The sequence below is a fragment of the Dipodomys spectabilis genome, unplaced genomic scaffold, assembly GCF_019054845.1.
Source record: "Dipodomys spectabilis isolate Male_0828 unplaced genomic scaffold, ASM1905484v1 ptg000125l, whole genome shotgun sequence".
Lineage (NCBI taxonomy): Eukaryota > Metazoa > Chordata > Mammalia > Rodentia > Heteromyidae > Dipodomys > Dipodomys spectabilis.
The window spans coordinates 7,060,540-7,079,136 of record NW_024870802.1 but is presented as its reverse complement, the minus strand read 5'-3'; positions in this window follow the sequence as shown (position 1 = coordinate 7,079,136).

The window sequence follows — 18,597 nt, the reverse complement described above, 5'->3', positions numbered from 1 at the left end:
TTTTCATTCTCTCTGTTATGGTAATATCATTTCTGATATCATGATACAATATCATGATACCCTCCTCGCTCCATTAATATCTGTCATGATAAGAGAAAATAATCTACAAAGAAGATGAGGGCAGTAGGAATAGCCTATAGAAAGTGTTTTCTCGAGCCTCTTACTGTAGATTGATCCTCATACTTCACGGATCTGTCAATAGCTTCAAGGAAGGACTATAGTCTTCCTTCAGGGAAGGACTACGTCTTGCATATGATGAGTAAAATTTGCTGAGTATGACTTCTAATTTAAAAATTATCACGCATCTAGAAAGGAAATAAATAAATGAGGATCACAATGAAGATAAGAGCCAATAAACAGAAACATGCTTGGAAATGACAAAAATTACTGGCTTGGTATAGAGTGACAGAATAATTAGTACCAACATTAGCACTGCTTTTGCAGGAATTCTTTAGATTTTCAAAAAGTAGAGTGAGGTTTTATGTGCTTAGTATAGATAGATAAGACATAAAGATGGATCCAAATAATAAATTTTGGAAATGAACACCACAAGGTCTGAGATGGACAGATACACAGAAAAGAATTACTGATACTCTATGGCTAATAATGGAATACTTTTTAGAAAGCCACCTGAAATAACACAGAGAGGAAAACAAAATGTTAGGTTAGTAATAGACTGTTAGATAATTTCAAGCAACCTGATATAAATGTCACTTCATATCTCAGAGAACAAACAAATATTTGCTGGATAAGATATATAATAGATGAATAATTTCAAAATTAATGAAAATGGTAGCACTATATTTCCAGTAATTTGAATAGAACTGAAGCATATAGTGTACAAAATACAAAGTTATCTCATAATCCAGTTGCTTAACACTACCAATAAAGTGAAAAGTTTAAAATAGCATAGAGTCCACAAGCTAGAATTAAAAAAAAAGGACAAATACAAGAGCAAAATTTTTCTTGGAAACAATTTATGACAGAAAATGATGGAGAGACATTTTTTAAATAAGTTTTTTATTGTGAAAATACTGTACAGAGGGGTTACAATTACATGAGCAAGGAAATGAGTACATTTCTTATCAAACATTGTTGCCTCCTCCTTTGTTTTTCCCCTTCCCATCCCTTCCTTCCCATTTCCACTACTACACTCTCCCCCTCCTGCCCTGCCCCGCTTAAATTGTAAAGTTCATTTTTCGACATATTGTTTTGTACATCTCATTATTGGAATGAGTCAACCTCTATCTTTATTTAAACAAGTCGTTTTTCCCCTTCCGCTCCCCAAATTATACCAACATCAAATACAGTGTAAACAGGGGTTATACCATGGGGGAGGGACATACAAAGCCAAAAAATCACGTGGTACCTTATAAATACGTTAGAAACAATAGCAAGAACGAAAAAACCACTTGTGTCCCTATCTCAGGGTTCATTTTGCTTACCATCATCTTATCTGACCTTTTCTGCTTGTCTCAGACTTATACTAGTTATTGTAAATAAGGGAAATAATGAGACCTATGTTTCTTTGTGCCTGGCTTACTTCACTTAATATATTTTTTTCCAATTATTTCCATTTCCTAACAAATGGGGCAATGCCATTCTTTCTGATGGAGGCACAGGATTCCATTGTGTATATTTACCAAATTTTCTTGATCTATTCATCTACTGAGGGGCATCTGGGTTGGTTCCAGAATAGCCAATAGACACATGAAGAAATGCTCAACCTCTCTAGCCATAAAAGAAGTGCAAATCAAAACAACATTGAGATTCCACCTCATACCAGTTAGAACGGCTATAATCAAGAACTCTAACAAACAACAGACGCTGGAGGGGATGTGGTCAGAAGGGAACCTTACTGCATTTTTGGTGGGAGTGGAAACTTGTTCAACCACTTTGGAAAGTAGTATGGAGGTTCCTAAAAAGACTCCACATAGAGCTCTCCTATGACCCAGCAATCCCACTTTTGGCATTTACCCCAACGATCACAAACAAGACCACACTAAAGCTACCAGCACAACTATGTTTATTGGAGAGACATTTTTTAAGTAATGGGAAGAATTCCCTACATGGTGAAATGCATTGCATTAATGGAGGGGAAATATCTTTCCATATGTGCAAAGCCATTTGACCTTAGAAAGTTAAACACAAAAAAACCCATTACACACAGTCAGGTTAGGCAAGTGTTCTTGCATCGTTTTTATAGAGAGTCTTGCATTATGCTCAGAACTGGCCTCGGACACAATCTTTCTATATTCTTCCCCTCAGTAGCTGTACTTAGAGGGAAAGATACAGTCTCAAAAGACACACCCTTCATGATCTGCTTCTTCCAGTAAGGATCAACCTCCTACCTTTCACCATCTCCCAATAATCATGTGGTCATTTTATAAATTTATTAAGTCAGAGCCTTCATGTTTTAATTATGTCTGGTAAAGACAGATGGTATTTCTGTTAAACACAAGTGGAGGTGTACCTTAATAGATGTTTTTTTTTTTTTTTGGTCAGTTGTGGGGCTTGAATTCTGGGCCTGGGCTCTGTCCCTCAGCTCTTCAGCTCAAGGTGAGTGCTCTACCGCTTGAGCCACAGCACCACTTCCAGTTTTCTAGTGGTTTATTGGAGATAAGAGTCTCACGCAGTTTCTTGCCTGGGCTGGTTTTGAACTGTGATCCTCAGATCTCAGTCTCCTGAGTAGCTAGGATTACAGGTGTGAGCCACCAGCACCTGGCTTCCTTAATAGACTTTGAGGAGGCATTTCCTCATTCAATCAAGGGAACAGAATTGACACTCAAGTACTAGAACCAAAAGTAAAAAACCTTAAAATGTCAATCTCATTGAAATGGAGAAAAGCGTGGTGCTGAGCAGATATCTGGAAGAGCTGTGAGGACAAGGTCAACGATAGGTGGATTATCAAGAGCTAAGTTTCAATTAGTTGGAGAAAGAATTTCTGGTGTATTTTAATAATTATTGTGTATGTAATAACTCATGCATAAATAATAGTTAGACAGAATTAATATATAAATAATAATTAAAATGAATTTCTAATTATTAGAAAGACTAGAAAGAATTTGTAACTATTATTTGTATGTACCAAAACAATATAAACCTCAGACTGTGTATACAGTAACCAAACATCACATGGTACCCGTGAATAGGTCCATATTTTATGCTTTCAATGTATTGCTTTAAAAGCAAATTTTAAAAGCACTTTAAAATATGATCAAATTCACAGAAATAGAGAGTAGAATTGTTGTGGCCAGGAATTGGAAAGACAATGAAGTTTCCCTTCAAGAGATATAAAGTTCCAATTATGCAAGATAAATAAGCCCTATTGATCTGTTGTACATGATCATGTCTATGCTTAACAATATTTTATTGTAGACTTAATGTTCTGTGAAGAGATCTCATATTAAATGCTGTCAAAATAATAAAAAGACAGATTATCACTAATAACTAATAATAACCTATTGAATCATTCCAAAGTAAGAGTTAAACTAATGATAATCAGAAGTCAAGAATGCTACATTCAAAAGACAAATTTGAGTAGTATCACGGTATATAAGGAGAGAAGCATGTCTACTCTCCTATGCAGATGCTAATAAACATGCCTTACAGGAAAAGCAAAACCGAATCCTGCAAAAAATTCAAACCTAAGATGATTTTGTTTACCTAAGCCCCAAGCTGACATAGTAAGTTTCAACTAATTTTGTTTCACTAATTTCATTCATTTCTTTCAAGTATTTACTTAGATATTTAACTCCTTGTTCTTTTAGGCATTGAATACTCTGCATCATGAAAACTCTAAGGTATGCTTTGTGAGCCTTAATTACTCATCTTTTATTTCTTCGGTGTCTTAATGGTTTCTTCATAAATATTATTAGCTATTTTATTCTATTATAAAATTGAGGTAAATAATTTGAATTTCATACAAAATTTAAGATAGTAGTTCAAGCTCCATATGAAAATCTTTTGTTATACCCAAGTGGCCAATCATAGAGCAGCTTTCAAAAAAGGACACCTTTTCCTCTGTCATCTTCTAATAGAGAACTGAATAGGGGCATGAATCAGACATACATGGCCAAGCATGGCCCTCCCTTCTCAAATGATACAACTGATTACAAATGAAAAAAAAAACCTCTAAAATTCCAGTTTCTGAATATAGAAAGAGATGCTTTTTCAGACCTATTTTTCTAACGAATGCTCTAATCCATTTTGATGTTATGCTGAACAAAATGCAATAGCTTTTAACCTAATGATAAAATCCTATGGATAATTTCTCCAACATAGCTCAGTGACGTAAATGAATGACATATATCATTTCAGAAAGCAATTTCTCTCAGTAATTTCTACCTGCTGGTATCTCAATTCATTACTGAGATTTTCTTTACCAAGTTTTTATTTGAAATAAGACTTCCAGACTAGCTCTAGAGCAAACCTAAACCCGGAGGGAAGACAACTGTGAATCTATTCAGAACTTTCCATTTTGTAGATGTTCTTGTGTCTCAAATGTCTGTCTCCTGGGCACAGAAACTTGGTGACGTATCACACAGTGACTTCCAACAACTCTGCTCAGGTTTTCATCTCTTTTGGGTGGTTGGCTTTTTCCTGATATGTGGCCTTTGTACAAATGCCTTAGCAACATGGGCCTCTCATCTTATCTCTGTCTTTCTCTATACAGCACAAGTTTTTGAAGGGCATCCGTTAAACTAGGATCCTAACTAAATGCCCGTTCCCTGGGAGTTTGCAAAAAGAAATTAAATACAACCTGGCTTAAGGAACCATTTTTTTTTTGCTTTCGGATTGTTTTTGTTTGCTAAAATACTTTAAACGAAATGATGTAGAGAAATTTGAATTTAAACAGATACCCTGCTCATATTTCCTTTGTTCAACTTCTCCCTCTGTGTGACTTCGTGTCCAGTTGGAAGGATGGAGGAAAATAACTTCGGCAAAGAACTCAAGATTCTGGCAGCACAAAGGATTAATGCAAAATTAAAATCTTTACTTCCTGGATTCAACATTCTAAAATGTATGCTGGAAAGTCCCTTCTTTGTACTAGCTATATACTTATAGCCTGCTTCATGTTGAATGTTCTCCTATTATTTCTGTCCCTCCATTTAGAACATAGCTTAGATTTCCTATCTGGCTGTAACAAAATACAAGACAGAAGATTTAAAAATAATAAACATTTACCTCATCTTTCTAGGGCCTAAACTCTGTAACCAAGGTATTGGCATAGATAGGATTTCTCTGACTCCCATAGAATCCTTCCTCACCTATTCCTATAGTCTAGGTTTCCTTGGCTTGGGGCAGCAGCAACTCTTCTGTCTTTTACAGAGTCGTGTTTTCATAAGACCAACCATTATGACCTCATTTTAAATTAATTAATCCAGTTAGTATCCCAGTTCAAGGTAATGAGAATTTGATGTTTCAACATTTTTTTGAGGACCCAACATATCAAAAACCATTTTCTGTAAAGAAAATGTTCTTGTCCAATTCTGAGCCACTTGAACATTCCTGCATTATCACTAATTACGTTAATACCAAACATTTGGTACACTTCAGAATATTGACTTACTGAATATTGGCTTATGGCATATAAAAGGACTTACAGATCAGAACACTCATTTGGACAAGAGGATAACAAGTTTGGGGATGGTCAGGGTATAATAAGACCTGCTGATTAATGAAAAAAAACTGCATTGACAAGAATCAGACAGTCTGGGCTTTGGTCCCATCTGTAGCAATGAATTAATTCAAAGACCTTGTAACAAGGTTTCTTCATCAATCATAAGAGATAATATCTCTTCTGCCTATTGTACTTGACTATTGTGAATAGGAAAGACATGATGATATGAGAAAATATTTAATGTCATGAAAATTCTCAGGTACTGGAGTTAATCTGATCCTCTAGAGGCTTTGTGCTATCTGACAGCACTATGAGAAAGCACTGTCTTGGGCAATTTTGGAGGTGTATCAGTTGGCTGGAGTTCTTCCCAGCTTCCTTTGTGTACCCTGTTGATGACCTATAACCACATTCCTTCTATTATTATTTCATCTGGGTCATGAAACCTTTCCTATGGATTCTCACCTACTGTGTGATATCTACTGTGTTCAGTGGTCATCCACTTTGTGTTTATTTTTATTTCTGTTTGGTGTAAGATAGTTTTCAAATTTACTGTAAGATAGGTGTCAAAGTTACTGTTCTACAGCTAAGTATTTTCTCAATACGATCTATCACCTATGTATATATGTATCTATGCATCTGTCTGTCTATCTGTCTATTCATTTAATACAATGCTTGGATTGAATTCCTGGATCATACTAAGCAAGTGATCAATTACTGAACTTGATCTCAAGCCCCCAACCCATTTATTGTGTGTGTGATAAATAATGTGCTCCTTAGTTTCTACTTTTTAAAATTCTATTTTATTATTTGATGTGACTGAGTTATGCCAGTATCGTACTGCTACTTCTTTATTTTTATTTTTGATAGATTCATAACAATTACACATACTTATGAGGAGCAATGTGATGTTTTGATTTATGTACCTTGGGTAATAAACACATCAGGGTACTAAGCATGCCTGTCACCCCAAACTGATTACTTGTGGTAAGTGAATTCAAAATCCTGTCTTCTAGCTATTTTGAAGTATGCACTGTAATATCACAGGCTACATTTATTATCTTGTGCAATAGAATACCGCAACTTATTCTTAAATCTAATAGTAGAATTATTCCTATTGACTAATTTTCTCCCACACTCCCTCCATCCAGTTTCTTGTGTCCCTGGTGTGGTTAGCGTAATGGTTTGCTCTCAGGCTCTAAGAAACCCGCTGTTTAGACCCGATAGAGGATGTGACCATGTGGTATTTGTCTTGCTGTACTCAGATTATTTCATTTATTGGAATGCCCTTGTTGTTACAAATGGCAGGATCTGATATCTTTCAATAATCTTATAGTGTTTCATTCTTTATATATAATAGAATGTCGTGTTTCATTCATAGGTTGATATATAGTTAGGTTGGTTCTATATCCTGGATATTAATTAACTGCAACAAATATAGGAACAAAGTAGATCTTTGATCTCCTGATTTCATTTCATTTCATACATGCAGTAGTAGGATTGCTTGATCTATGACAATTCTACTATTTTCCTTAATGTCTATGTTTTTCTTAATGTCTCTACTAGGATACATTTACCACCAGAGACTGTGAGTTCTTTTTCCTTGCAATTATCAACTTAAAAAAAATAATAGCCATTCTAATTGGGATATGTTGTTAATATATTGTGGCTTTTGGTTCATTTGCTTGGTTTTTGTACCATGGATTTTATGTTGGTTGGTAGTGGAACCAATGACATCACTGGGTCCCTTCTTAGAGATGAAGAGCTATTAGACCTATTAATGAAGCTCCTTTTCATGGTTCATTATCAGTGGGTAGACATGATTGAATTTAAGAAAATTTCTCTCTCTCTCTATTTTTTTGCCAGTCCTGGGCTTTGAACTCAGGGCCTGGGCACTGTCCCTGTACTTCTTTTGCTCAGGTTAGCACTCTACTACTTGAGCCACAGAGCCACTTCTGGCTTTTTCTATCTATGTGGTAATGAGGAATCAAACCCAGGATGTCATGCATGCTATGCAAGCACTCTACCACTAAACCACATGCCCAGCCCCAAAATTTCTCAGTAAACTCAAACTTGAACACTTACATCAGGATAGACTGATCAATGGTCAATCTTTTCTCTAATGCTGCAAAGTTCTCTTGTAGATTTTAGCCCTTCATTTTCCATACCACTTTCCTTTATGTTCCTAAAACTTATATTAACTATATTAATTGTATTAACTGTAACAGGTACTTAAGTGACACCCTCCATATAAAGTATAAAATAACAAGTGTGATCTAATCTTTGCATACATATATGTGTATATGCAGATGCAACAACACATAACAGTAATGCTTACATCAAAGATAGTTTTTGTTGTTGTTGTTCTTGTAGAGTTGATATATGGAGGGACTATAGTTAGATGAATCAGGTAATAGGTAATGAGTACAGGTCTTTCTGAACCATGTCTCCCCTTCCGTAATTCTCTCCCAGTCTTTTCCTCCTGTCCTCACCCACAAGATATCCTTAACCTCATATGGTATGGTCACCTAGAGATGGAGCCAAAATTTGGAACAAATGTTGCAGCTGTTTGTGACAGAAATTTTTAGTTAACTGAAGACAGAGGGAAATTTCTTGTCGAGTACTCCGTATCTGTCAAAAAAAAAAACTACACCAGATATCATGCATAGTAATAAAATGATAGAAAAAAAATCTCTTACAACTGAATGCAAGGCAATGAAAATTGACACCACTGCTTCTTTTGCTCAATAATCAGCTAGATGTTTAGTCGGTGCACTAAAGGATGAGACACTAAGTGGAAGAATTGAAAACAATTAAGAAACACTAAATATTTCTTATAAGATAAATAGTAATTATTAATCCAAACGAAGCTATAGACAAATTTAAGATTGATCTGTTTAGTAGCTTGTTACAATATGCTGCAAATATGATAAAATAAATTTTGCAATTATGCTTTTACATCAAATAGGAAATAAAACATATGTTCATAATACTAATGTATCATGGAAATCACCTAAATCATGGAAAACACCTAAAAATTAAAATAAGGTAGATGAATTTTGCTTTGAAAACCACAAATCTTCAGTGATTGTAATTTGAAAAAGTACTTATAGAAATGTAACCTCTTAGTCAGGCACCCGTAGCTCATGCCTATAATCCTAGTTACAGAGGAGGCTGATATCTGAGGATTTCGGTTCAAAGCCAGCCTGGGCTGGAAAGTAGTTTATCTCCAATAAACTACTCAGAAAACTGGAAGTGGCACTGTGGCTCATGTGGTAGAGTGCTAGCCTTGAACCGAAGACCTCAGAAACAGAGCCCAGGCCCAGAATTCAAGCCCCATGACAAACAAAAGAAAAAAAGTGTAACCTCTGCATAGATCAGAAAATCCAACAGTGCAAATATTTTAGCTCTCCTAATACAATCTTGATCAAAATCATGCACCATTACTATTTTCATATAATGCTGATTATAAACTTTATATAAAAATGCAAGTGTTCATTAATAACCAAAGCAGTCTTGACAAAGAAAGTCTGAGAACTTACTCTACCAACCTAAAAGATCCATGAGTAGTCAAAAATGCATGAGAAAGTTTTCTACTGACATCAAGATGAACCTCTGAAGAGGAACTGAATGTTCCACATAAACACAGTGAAAGAACTTACAACTAAGATGACAAAGGGAAATGGTCTTATTTTAGTACTTACTGTTTTAATGGATTTGCAGGTGGAAAATTGTATCTCAATTTTCTCTCATAGCATTTACAATCATTACAGTTTTAGAAGAGAACAAAGTAGAATATGTAGATATATCCATTTAAGCAAACAAATGTTAGAATACAGATTTATTATTGAATTTTCTAAAAGGTAGAAATTTCAATTTATCCCCTTCATCAAAAGATACCACAAAGTACAGGAAAGACCCAGAAAGAAAAATATTATATTTATTATTTTAAAACAACTATACCATTATAAATATTAGATTACATTAACAAAATCTATGCATTTATTATTCATTGAAATATATGATAAAGAACTTGTATTTCTGACTTTAACACACAGGTACATGTTCACAAATATAGGTTTATATACACATATATGAATATTATTTATATAAATGTAGAAACAAACATATGTAACTTTAAAGTCATTTAAAAAGACAAAGGCAACTAGAACATTGATTATAAAAACAAGCAGAGAAAGATGGTAACGTAAATGTTATGAAATTCATTTTAAAAATATTCTTTTTGCATTGTCAAGATGATGTACAGAGGGATTGCAGATAGATAAGTAAGGTAATAAATTCATTTCTTGTTAAAGTTGTTACCCATTTCCTCATTTTTCTTCTACTGCCCCCATCCTCCCCCCCCCCAAGTGGTAGGGCTCATTTCCAGCATGCTGTCGTGTATATCATTGTTGGATCATTTCCAGCATGCTGTCGTGTATATCATTGTTGGATCATTTCCAGCATGCTGTCGTGTATATCATTGTTGGATCATTTCCAGCATGCTGTCGTGTATATTGTGTTGCATTGGTTCCCTCCTTCTCCTTTGTCTCACTCTTCTGTTGTTCTCCTTCCCTTCCCTAATTCAAATAAATGTATATACAATACCATGGTACCATATTCAAATACAGTGAAAACAGGGGATATACCATTGGGAGCACATACAAAGGAAACGAACATTCACCAAGTACATTAAAAACAACAAAGAAGAACCTCTTGTACAGTATGTTGACAATGAACTCTACAACTTTGTGGAGCGGAGGGAGAGGGGAAGACGGAGTTGGGGATGTGAGGAGGAAATGGATGGTAGGGGAAATATAAAGGAGGGTGTAACAATGCTTAATAGGAAATGGGCTCATTACCTTGCTCATGTAACTGTAACCATTCTGTACAGTATCTTTACAATAAAAATATATATTAAAAAATGAAAAGCCTCTTGTGTCCATGTATTGGAGTTCATTTTGTTAAGTGTCATCTTATATAGTTATGTACATATGAGCTAAGATTATACTAGATGTATACTAATTATTACAAACAAGGAAACATAGATCCCATGGTTTCCCTTATTTGCAATAAGAAATCATTTTAATAACAAATAGAGCTAAGAGATACTTTTCAACCATAACAGTTAATAAGAAAAAATAGTTAAATAATGCCATATCCTAAAAATAATAAAGCTTAAAATATATGACACATGTCATTGCAACAATGAGATGTACAAGTCATTATGTCAAAAATGAACTTTATAACTTTGGTGCAGGGCGGGGGAAGGGAAGCGTAGAGGATTAGGTGGGGGGGAAGGAGGGGGGGAGGGGGAGGATGGGAAGGGATGGGAAGGGGAAACAAAGGAGGTTACAATGCTTGATAAGAAATGTACTCATTATCTTGCCCATGTAATTGTAATCCCTCTGTACAGTATTTTCACAATAAAAAAAGAGACAAAAATATGACACATGTCATATTATCATGTATGAAAATGGTGTGGTATATAATAACATATAGGTCATGTGATATATCTCGAATCATCATCATCTCATTAATATACTTTACATGTAGTATTCAGAATGTAATCATTTATATAATTTCATATTTATAAAATATGTGACCAGTGCTACAATGTTCACAGCAGTAAAAATGGTCATAAACCAAATACTAAAATTATCCAAATGATATGAGTATTTCAATGCACAGTAATGAGCATTAGCATACACAAAATGTTGAACCAAAGAACCCAAGTACCAAGTGATACATACAGCATGATTGCCCTCTCATGAAGTTCACACGCAATTAGTTTAAGACTAATGAGGATGTATGGGTAGTGAGTGTTACAGGAAATGAGCACAGTGCTAATCTATTTGGGCCCAATGTCTGGAAGAACACAAGGCGAGTATATTGGAGCTGGTCATGGTCTGTTTCCAGATCTGGTGCTAATTGCTAGGGCATATTCAGTTTGTGAAAATTCAAAAGCTCTGTCTTTATATGTGCAAGCTGTCATCTGTGTCTACATTAAATGCCTAATTTATATGCTACAGAATATGTTGGTCTAAGGAAAGCAAATGTACACACTTGCTAAACTTGAGGAGGTCAGATTAATCTCTTGTGAGATACAACTAATACATGCTGTATAGTATCACTTGGCTTTTCCTGGGTGTTACTGTGCACTCTGAGGAGACATCTGTACTCAGTGTGAGGCTGATGTAGTGAATGTAGTTCTTCCATGTAAGGTCAGAACCTTCATAATGACATCACATCTTCCCGAGATAAATATCCAAGTGCCTCGGGGCCAGTATTCTTAGTTCATTCTTTCTCCTGGAGTCAAGAATCAGAATAACAAGATGCACTTCAGTGTTTCTATTATGTGCTGTAAGGAAGAACTAAAACTGCCATCTGCTGTTCTTTTGTTACCACTAAGATTATCTTCATATTTCTTGCTATTACTACTCTTTATTTTATGCTCTGCAATACAGATGACATTTATAGATAAGAAAGGGAAGTCTGTTATTCCCCTGGAAAGGGGGTGAGAAAGATCTATTTGGAAAATATGTCTTGCACAGGATTTGTGGCTGATGACTCCTGCCTGCAGTGAGCAGCTGTACTTCACCTCCTGCCCTAACCAGAGGGGAAAACCACTATTCTTATTTTCTGACTTTGCACACGAAGAGCCCTAGCTTCCCCAGGCTTGACAGAGCATCTTTGTTTAGAATCCTTCTCTTCCTTGGAAAATAAAATGAAATCTCAGAGTAAAAATTGGCACTTTATAAGTTAACTCTGGAAGTCCCTTTTAGTACTTTAAACTCATACATCTTAGGAGCCCCTTTTCTGTGAATTCAGTTCAATAATGGCAATAGTTAGTTGTTTGATATTGCTGTTTGCCCAAACTGAGTTTTAGTGATCTAGTGATTTCTCAGCTTCCATGAGCATGCCAACCCATTCAATTCTTTCTGTCTGTCTGTCCATATCCGTCCATGTATTTTCATCTAATTTTGTTTCAGTTTCTCTGCAAGACCCTAGTACTGTGTGACATATTCCATAAGAAAAATCTTAGATTTGATCTGGAATAATTAGATGGGACTTCTCCATATCTTCCTCTATCATTCATTCTTTATTTGTTTATTCTATAATAGAAGCACATTCAAATAAACTCAAAGTGAGATCAGCTTCGATAAGTGAGAAGTTTGAGGTATGGTGATGCACTTGAAGGGTTTTAGCCATGTAAGGAAAGTGAACCTCACAGCAAATGGAAGATGCATCTTCACACTGTGTATCGTCTGTTTCTCCTGAATCTAACTAAAATAAGAGAGATCACGAATGTGAGACAGGAAGCCAGGAACACTCATTGAATTCTTCAATTTCTTAGTATTTGTAAGTCTAACAACCTAAATTATTTTAAAATGCTGTACATTTATTCCTTTGCAATTTTGCATATTCTTTAAGAGTATTTCTTTATAAAGTCAACATTAACTAGGAAATACGATCATAGGCTTGCCTATTCTGGATAATAGGGTTAGTTGCTTGAATTTTCAGGACTCTTAGAAATTAGCTGTTACTTTGTTCAGCTGCTGGGTATGATGTCAGCTCACTACGCTCAGATACCCTCCATAGGCACTCCTTTATCCAAAAAGTGCTCTTAGACAAAGTGATATTCCCTGCTCCTGTTATAGCTCCTTAAAAGCAAGCTTTCAATGACTGGTGGATTAAGGTGCTGAGGCTCATTTGCCTGGTTATGAGATGATGTTGGAAAGCTGTCTTTAGGAAAGAGCTGTGTGTAGGATTCGCTGAGGTCATTGATCTGGTTATATTATTGTTGAATGCCTCTTCTAGCCAATCCTGCTTCATTTATTCACAGGTCTCTTTTCCAATACCAATTTCTAACAAACATGTTATGATCAATATCTTGGAAAGCCTCTTTTTCTAGAGAACCCAACCTTTTGACAATGTTCTTATCTTCATTGCCAAATGGTGTTTCGTTATACAATTATAATTTATTTACCCATCTAACAATGGGTAGACAGATTGATTCATGTTATTTTTCCAATACTACTAGAAAGGTAAATGTTACAGAATTTCTTATGTAAATTTTAAAATATATAAGGTAGCTCTCCAGAATTGTTGATGTATCACTTGAATTTTTATGAATATTCATTGGACAACCATCCATTTTCAACACTATCTTTTGGTTTTGGGATCATAGACTTCCTTCAGAGGATCGTCATCAATGCCTAACTTAGCCAATTGTTCTTTTTGTATGTCCTTAAGAAAATTATGTTGTTTATTAAAAGACATGTGTTCTTTCATTCCTTGATCCAAGAAAACTCCTATTTCTTCATTAGAGCCACACAACTTATAACATCACCACAGTTGTTCAGTGTCTCAAAGTAAAAGTATTATTTTTCTCTTAACCTAAAACCCTTCAGTTTTTTTTTTTAACTCTGCAAAGGTCCTAACATAATTGAATTTTGCCTTTAAAACCAACAAAGGGTCCTGTTTATTTAATACTTTCTGTGTTAACAGGACATGTATTCCTGTACTTCCTGTGTTGTGACAACTTTAATATCCTGTTACATTGTAATGTGCGATCTTAGTACCTATGAAAATAATATTACTCTTAAGTTTCTGATGGGTCTAATAAACTGAGTTTCATTTGTAGTAACCCTTATCATTTCTGTTAATATTCTTTTAATATTTGTAAATGTTCAGGATGCAGTTTATTAACACAGTTTGAACTTTACAAAAGCTAGGCCGGACTTTAATAAAGAACCTATGAGAACTGATCATTTAAAAACTCAACTGTCCAAAAACCATATTGAGTGTACAAAGGATACATATATCTCTCATTGTGGATGTTAGGTCTAACATATAAACTTTCCTGTAAACACACTGGGTCCTATACATATTTACACATGATTTAGCTGACTACAATGTGGTGTGAGCAAGAGTGAAGTTCATCAACAACTAACAGACTGTTTGACAAAACAAAAATCAAGAAGCTAAAATATATCTTGAATGGGAGGGATAGTAGAAGGTGGGGTAGTGGATGGAAAACATAACAATAGATGAATACAGTGAATATTCAATGTACATACATGAAAACAGAAGTAGGAATCTTGGTTTGACTGATGGGGGAGGGTGAAGGGGGAGGGGGAGAGTAATGGAATGAGGGACACCAATCTAGATGTTCTGTGCAAATAAAGGGAAATATTAAATTGAAATCCCCCTGTACAGCACAGCAATAATAAAAATTTGCTGTTCAATATAGTAATTTCTGTCTCAGCATTGACATTTTCATGGCTATTTCTTAAATAATAGTTCTTTGTAGCCAATTACCTATTCCTTTTGGTAATCTCTACAAAAACTGGGGGAAGTTATAGCATAGTTTTTGGTTTATGTTACAATGGTCATTTGTTTTTACTTCGATCTTTTTCAGGTGGGGGTTTATGTTTGCTAGCAATTCCCTGAAACTGAAATGGCTGTAAACATACAGGAGATAGAGTATCAGTGAGCTATGGAGGCTGAAATCTTCCCTCCCTGTCACTCAGGGAGGCTGAGCAGGTGTTGGCTGAGTGCTGACCTCCTGGCACCCTGGTGTGTTGTGCCATAGCGGCTCTTAGGGACTTTGCTTCCAATCAAGTGGAACAAGATGCTGTGACCTTGGGAATGACACCATTTTACTTCTATATTCTAGAGACTGTGATGGTCCTGTCTCCACTCATGTTGTTCATGTTAGGCTCTCTCTTCACCTGCTGTTTCTTTCTCCATGGTGGTTTTTTTGTCCCTTTGCAAGATGAGAGAGGCTTATTAGGTTTATTTTGCTTTCAGTGTTTTATTGATAAGCAATCATATATAAAAATTTCATACTTTTTATAAACTCATACATTGGAAACATTTTATAGCATTTTTTATTTTTATTTTTATATTTTTATTATTTTATTATATTTTTCATTTTTTACATTTTTATTTTTTCTAAGGAAAAAATAGCTAGATATATCAATTCTCAATCAAGAAATTCCAAAGGAAAAAGAAAATTTCTGAAACATATGATCAAGACATGAGAAACAGAGGTTTTGTAGTTTTTCTGCCTTATAGTAAAGCCCTCCCTGAGACCAATCTTTAAATATTTCATTGCTCAGACTTTCAGAGTAAGATGCTGTAGAAAGCAGAATTAAAGCTTCACAAAGAAAAACCAGAAGACTTTCCTCTTGGATGAGCACTGTGAACTTAAACAAATCATTGAGCTACCTCATTGTTGAATTTTTGTTTTTGTTTTATTTTGCTTTGTTTATTAAAAAACAGGAAAAAATAATATTTACTTTTATGAATAGTTAAGGTTAATAATATATAAAAATATTCTAGCTCAATATGTTTTTCATAAATACATTTATACAAGGAAACCATGCTAAACTAATATTGTGAATGCATGAATATTTCCATTGTTTCTCTAAATGTCCTAATTCAGTTTTTGAACCTCAAATGCAAGTCAACAGTCTCCATTTATTCTGTGGAAGGCAAAGGGAATCACAGAAACAGCAGAACAAAGGATGAACTAATGCAACAATGATACTCACTAGACACTATGTTGGAAATGAATTCTACAACTTGGAAGAGGGGAGTAAGAAGGGTAAGTGAGAAATAATGAGGGAAAAGGTAACATATACTCATTATCTTTTTTTTTTAATTTAATTTTATTTTATTTGAGAACATACTGTACAGAGGGCTTACAATTACATGGGCAGGATAATGCATACATTTCTTACCAAGCATTGCAGCCTCCTCCTTTGTTTACAATTCACCTCCCTTCCCAGCCTCCCCCCCCCCCCCCCCCACCGACATTGTAAAGCTGGTTTTGACATGACATTTTGTACTTCTCATTGTTGCAACAGGTCCACCTGGATCCTTAAACGACTTGTTTGTCCCCGTCTCCTCCACATGTTATACTGACATCAAATATAGTGAAAGCGGGGGTTACACTGTGGGGGAGGGACATACAAAGCAACAAAGAAATAATCTTATAAATGCGTTAGAAACACATGCATGAAAGAAACAAAAACATTAAAATACATATTTGAGGGTTCGTTTTCCTAACATCACATTCTCTGACTTTTTCCGCTTGACTCATACCTATACTAGATATTGCAAATAAGGGAAACCATGGGACCTATGTTTCTTTGGGCCTGGCTTACTTCGCTTAATATAATTTTTTCCAAGCCTTTCCATTTCCTAACAAATGGGGAAATGTCATTCTTTCTGATGGAGGCATAGAATTCCATTGTGTATATATACCACATCTTCTTGATCCATTCATCTACTGAGGGGCATCTGGGTTGGTTCCATATCTTAGCTATGGTAAATAATGCTGCAATAAACATAACATATACTCATTATCTTATTCATCTAAATATAACTCTCCTGTTCGTCACCTTCATAAGAAAGATTAAAAAAGTTAAGTACTAAAAAAATAGTCTCCATTTATAGAACTCACTGCAAAGATGTATTTGTGGCAAGTTTTCATAGTCAAGAAATGGGAAAGGCTCAAGGCTATCTACAAATTCAATGCGATACCTATCAATATTCCAACCTCATTCTTCAAGGAAACAGAAGAGGCAAGCCAAAAATTCATATGGAACAATAAAAGACCCCGAATAGCAAAAATGATCCTCAACAGACAGAACACTGCTGGAGGAATATCAATACCAAATTTCAGATTCTACTACAAAGCCATAGTAATCAAAACAGCTTGGTACTGGCACAAGAACAGACCTCAGGACCAATGGAATAGAATTGAAAACCCAGAAATGAACCTACAGACCTATAGTCATCTAAACTTCAATAAGGGAGCTAAAAAAAATAAGTAAATGGTGCTGGCAAAATTGGTTAACTACTTGTAGAAAACTAAAGCTAGATCCTTCTATATGACCCTGCACCAGAATCAACTCCAAATGGATCAAAGACCTCGTAGTCAAAGCAGACACTCTGAAAACATTACAGGATAGAATAGGAGAAACCATAGGTCTCCCTTGGCACAGGTGGAAATTTTCTTAATAGAGACCGAGAAACACAACAAATCAAAGAAAGGTTGGACAAATGGGATTTCATAAAGTTGCAGAGCTTCTGCAGGGCAAAGGACATAGCTAGCAAGATCAATAGAAAGCCCACGGATTGGGAGAAGATCTTCACTAGCCATACAATGGACAAGGGTCTCATATCTAAAATATACTTGCAATTCAAAAAATTAAATCGCCCAACAACAAATCTTCAAAGAAACAACTGCCCAATAAATAAGTGGGCTAAAGACTTAAAGAGAAACTTCTCTGAAGAAGAAAGAAGGATGGCCAATAGACACATGAAGAAATGCTCAACCATAAAATAAATGCAAATCAAAGCAATATTGAGATACCACCTCACCCCAGTTAGAATGGCTATAATCAAGAACTCTAATAACAACAGATGCTGTAGGGGATGTGGACAGAAGGGAACCTTACTGCATTATTGGTGGGAGTGCAAACTTGTTCAACCACTTTGGAAAGCAGTATGGAGGTTCCTCAAAAGACTCCATATAGAGCTCTCCTATGACCCAGCAATCCCACTTTTGGGGATTTACCTAAATGATCACAAACAAGACCACACTAAAGCTACCAGCACAACTATGTTTATTGCAGCATTATTTACCATAGCTAAGATATGGAACCAACCCAGATGCCCCTCAGTAGATGAATGGATCAAGAAAATGTGGTTACACAATGGAATTCTATGCCTCCATCAGAAAGAATGACATTGCCTCATTTGTTAGGAAATGGAAAGACTTGGAAAAAGTTTTATTAAGTGAAGTAAGCCAGGCCCAAGGAAACATAGGTCCTATGTTTTCCCTTATTTGCAATAACTAGTATATGTATGAGTCAAGCAGAAAAGGTCAGATAAGTTGATGTTAGGGAAATGAACCCTAAAATATGTATTCAACTTTTTTTTCTTTCATGTGATTGTTC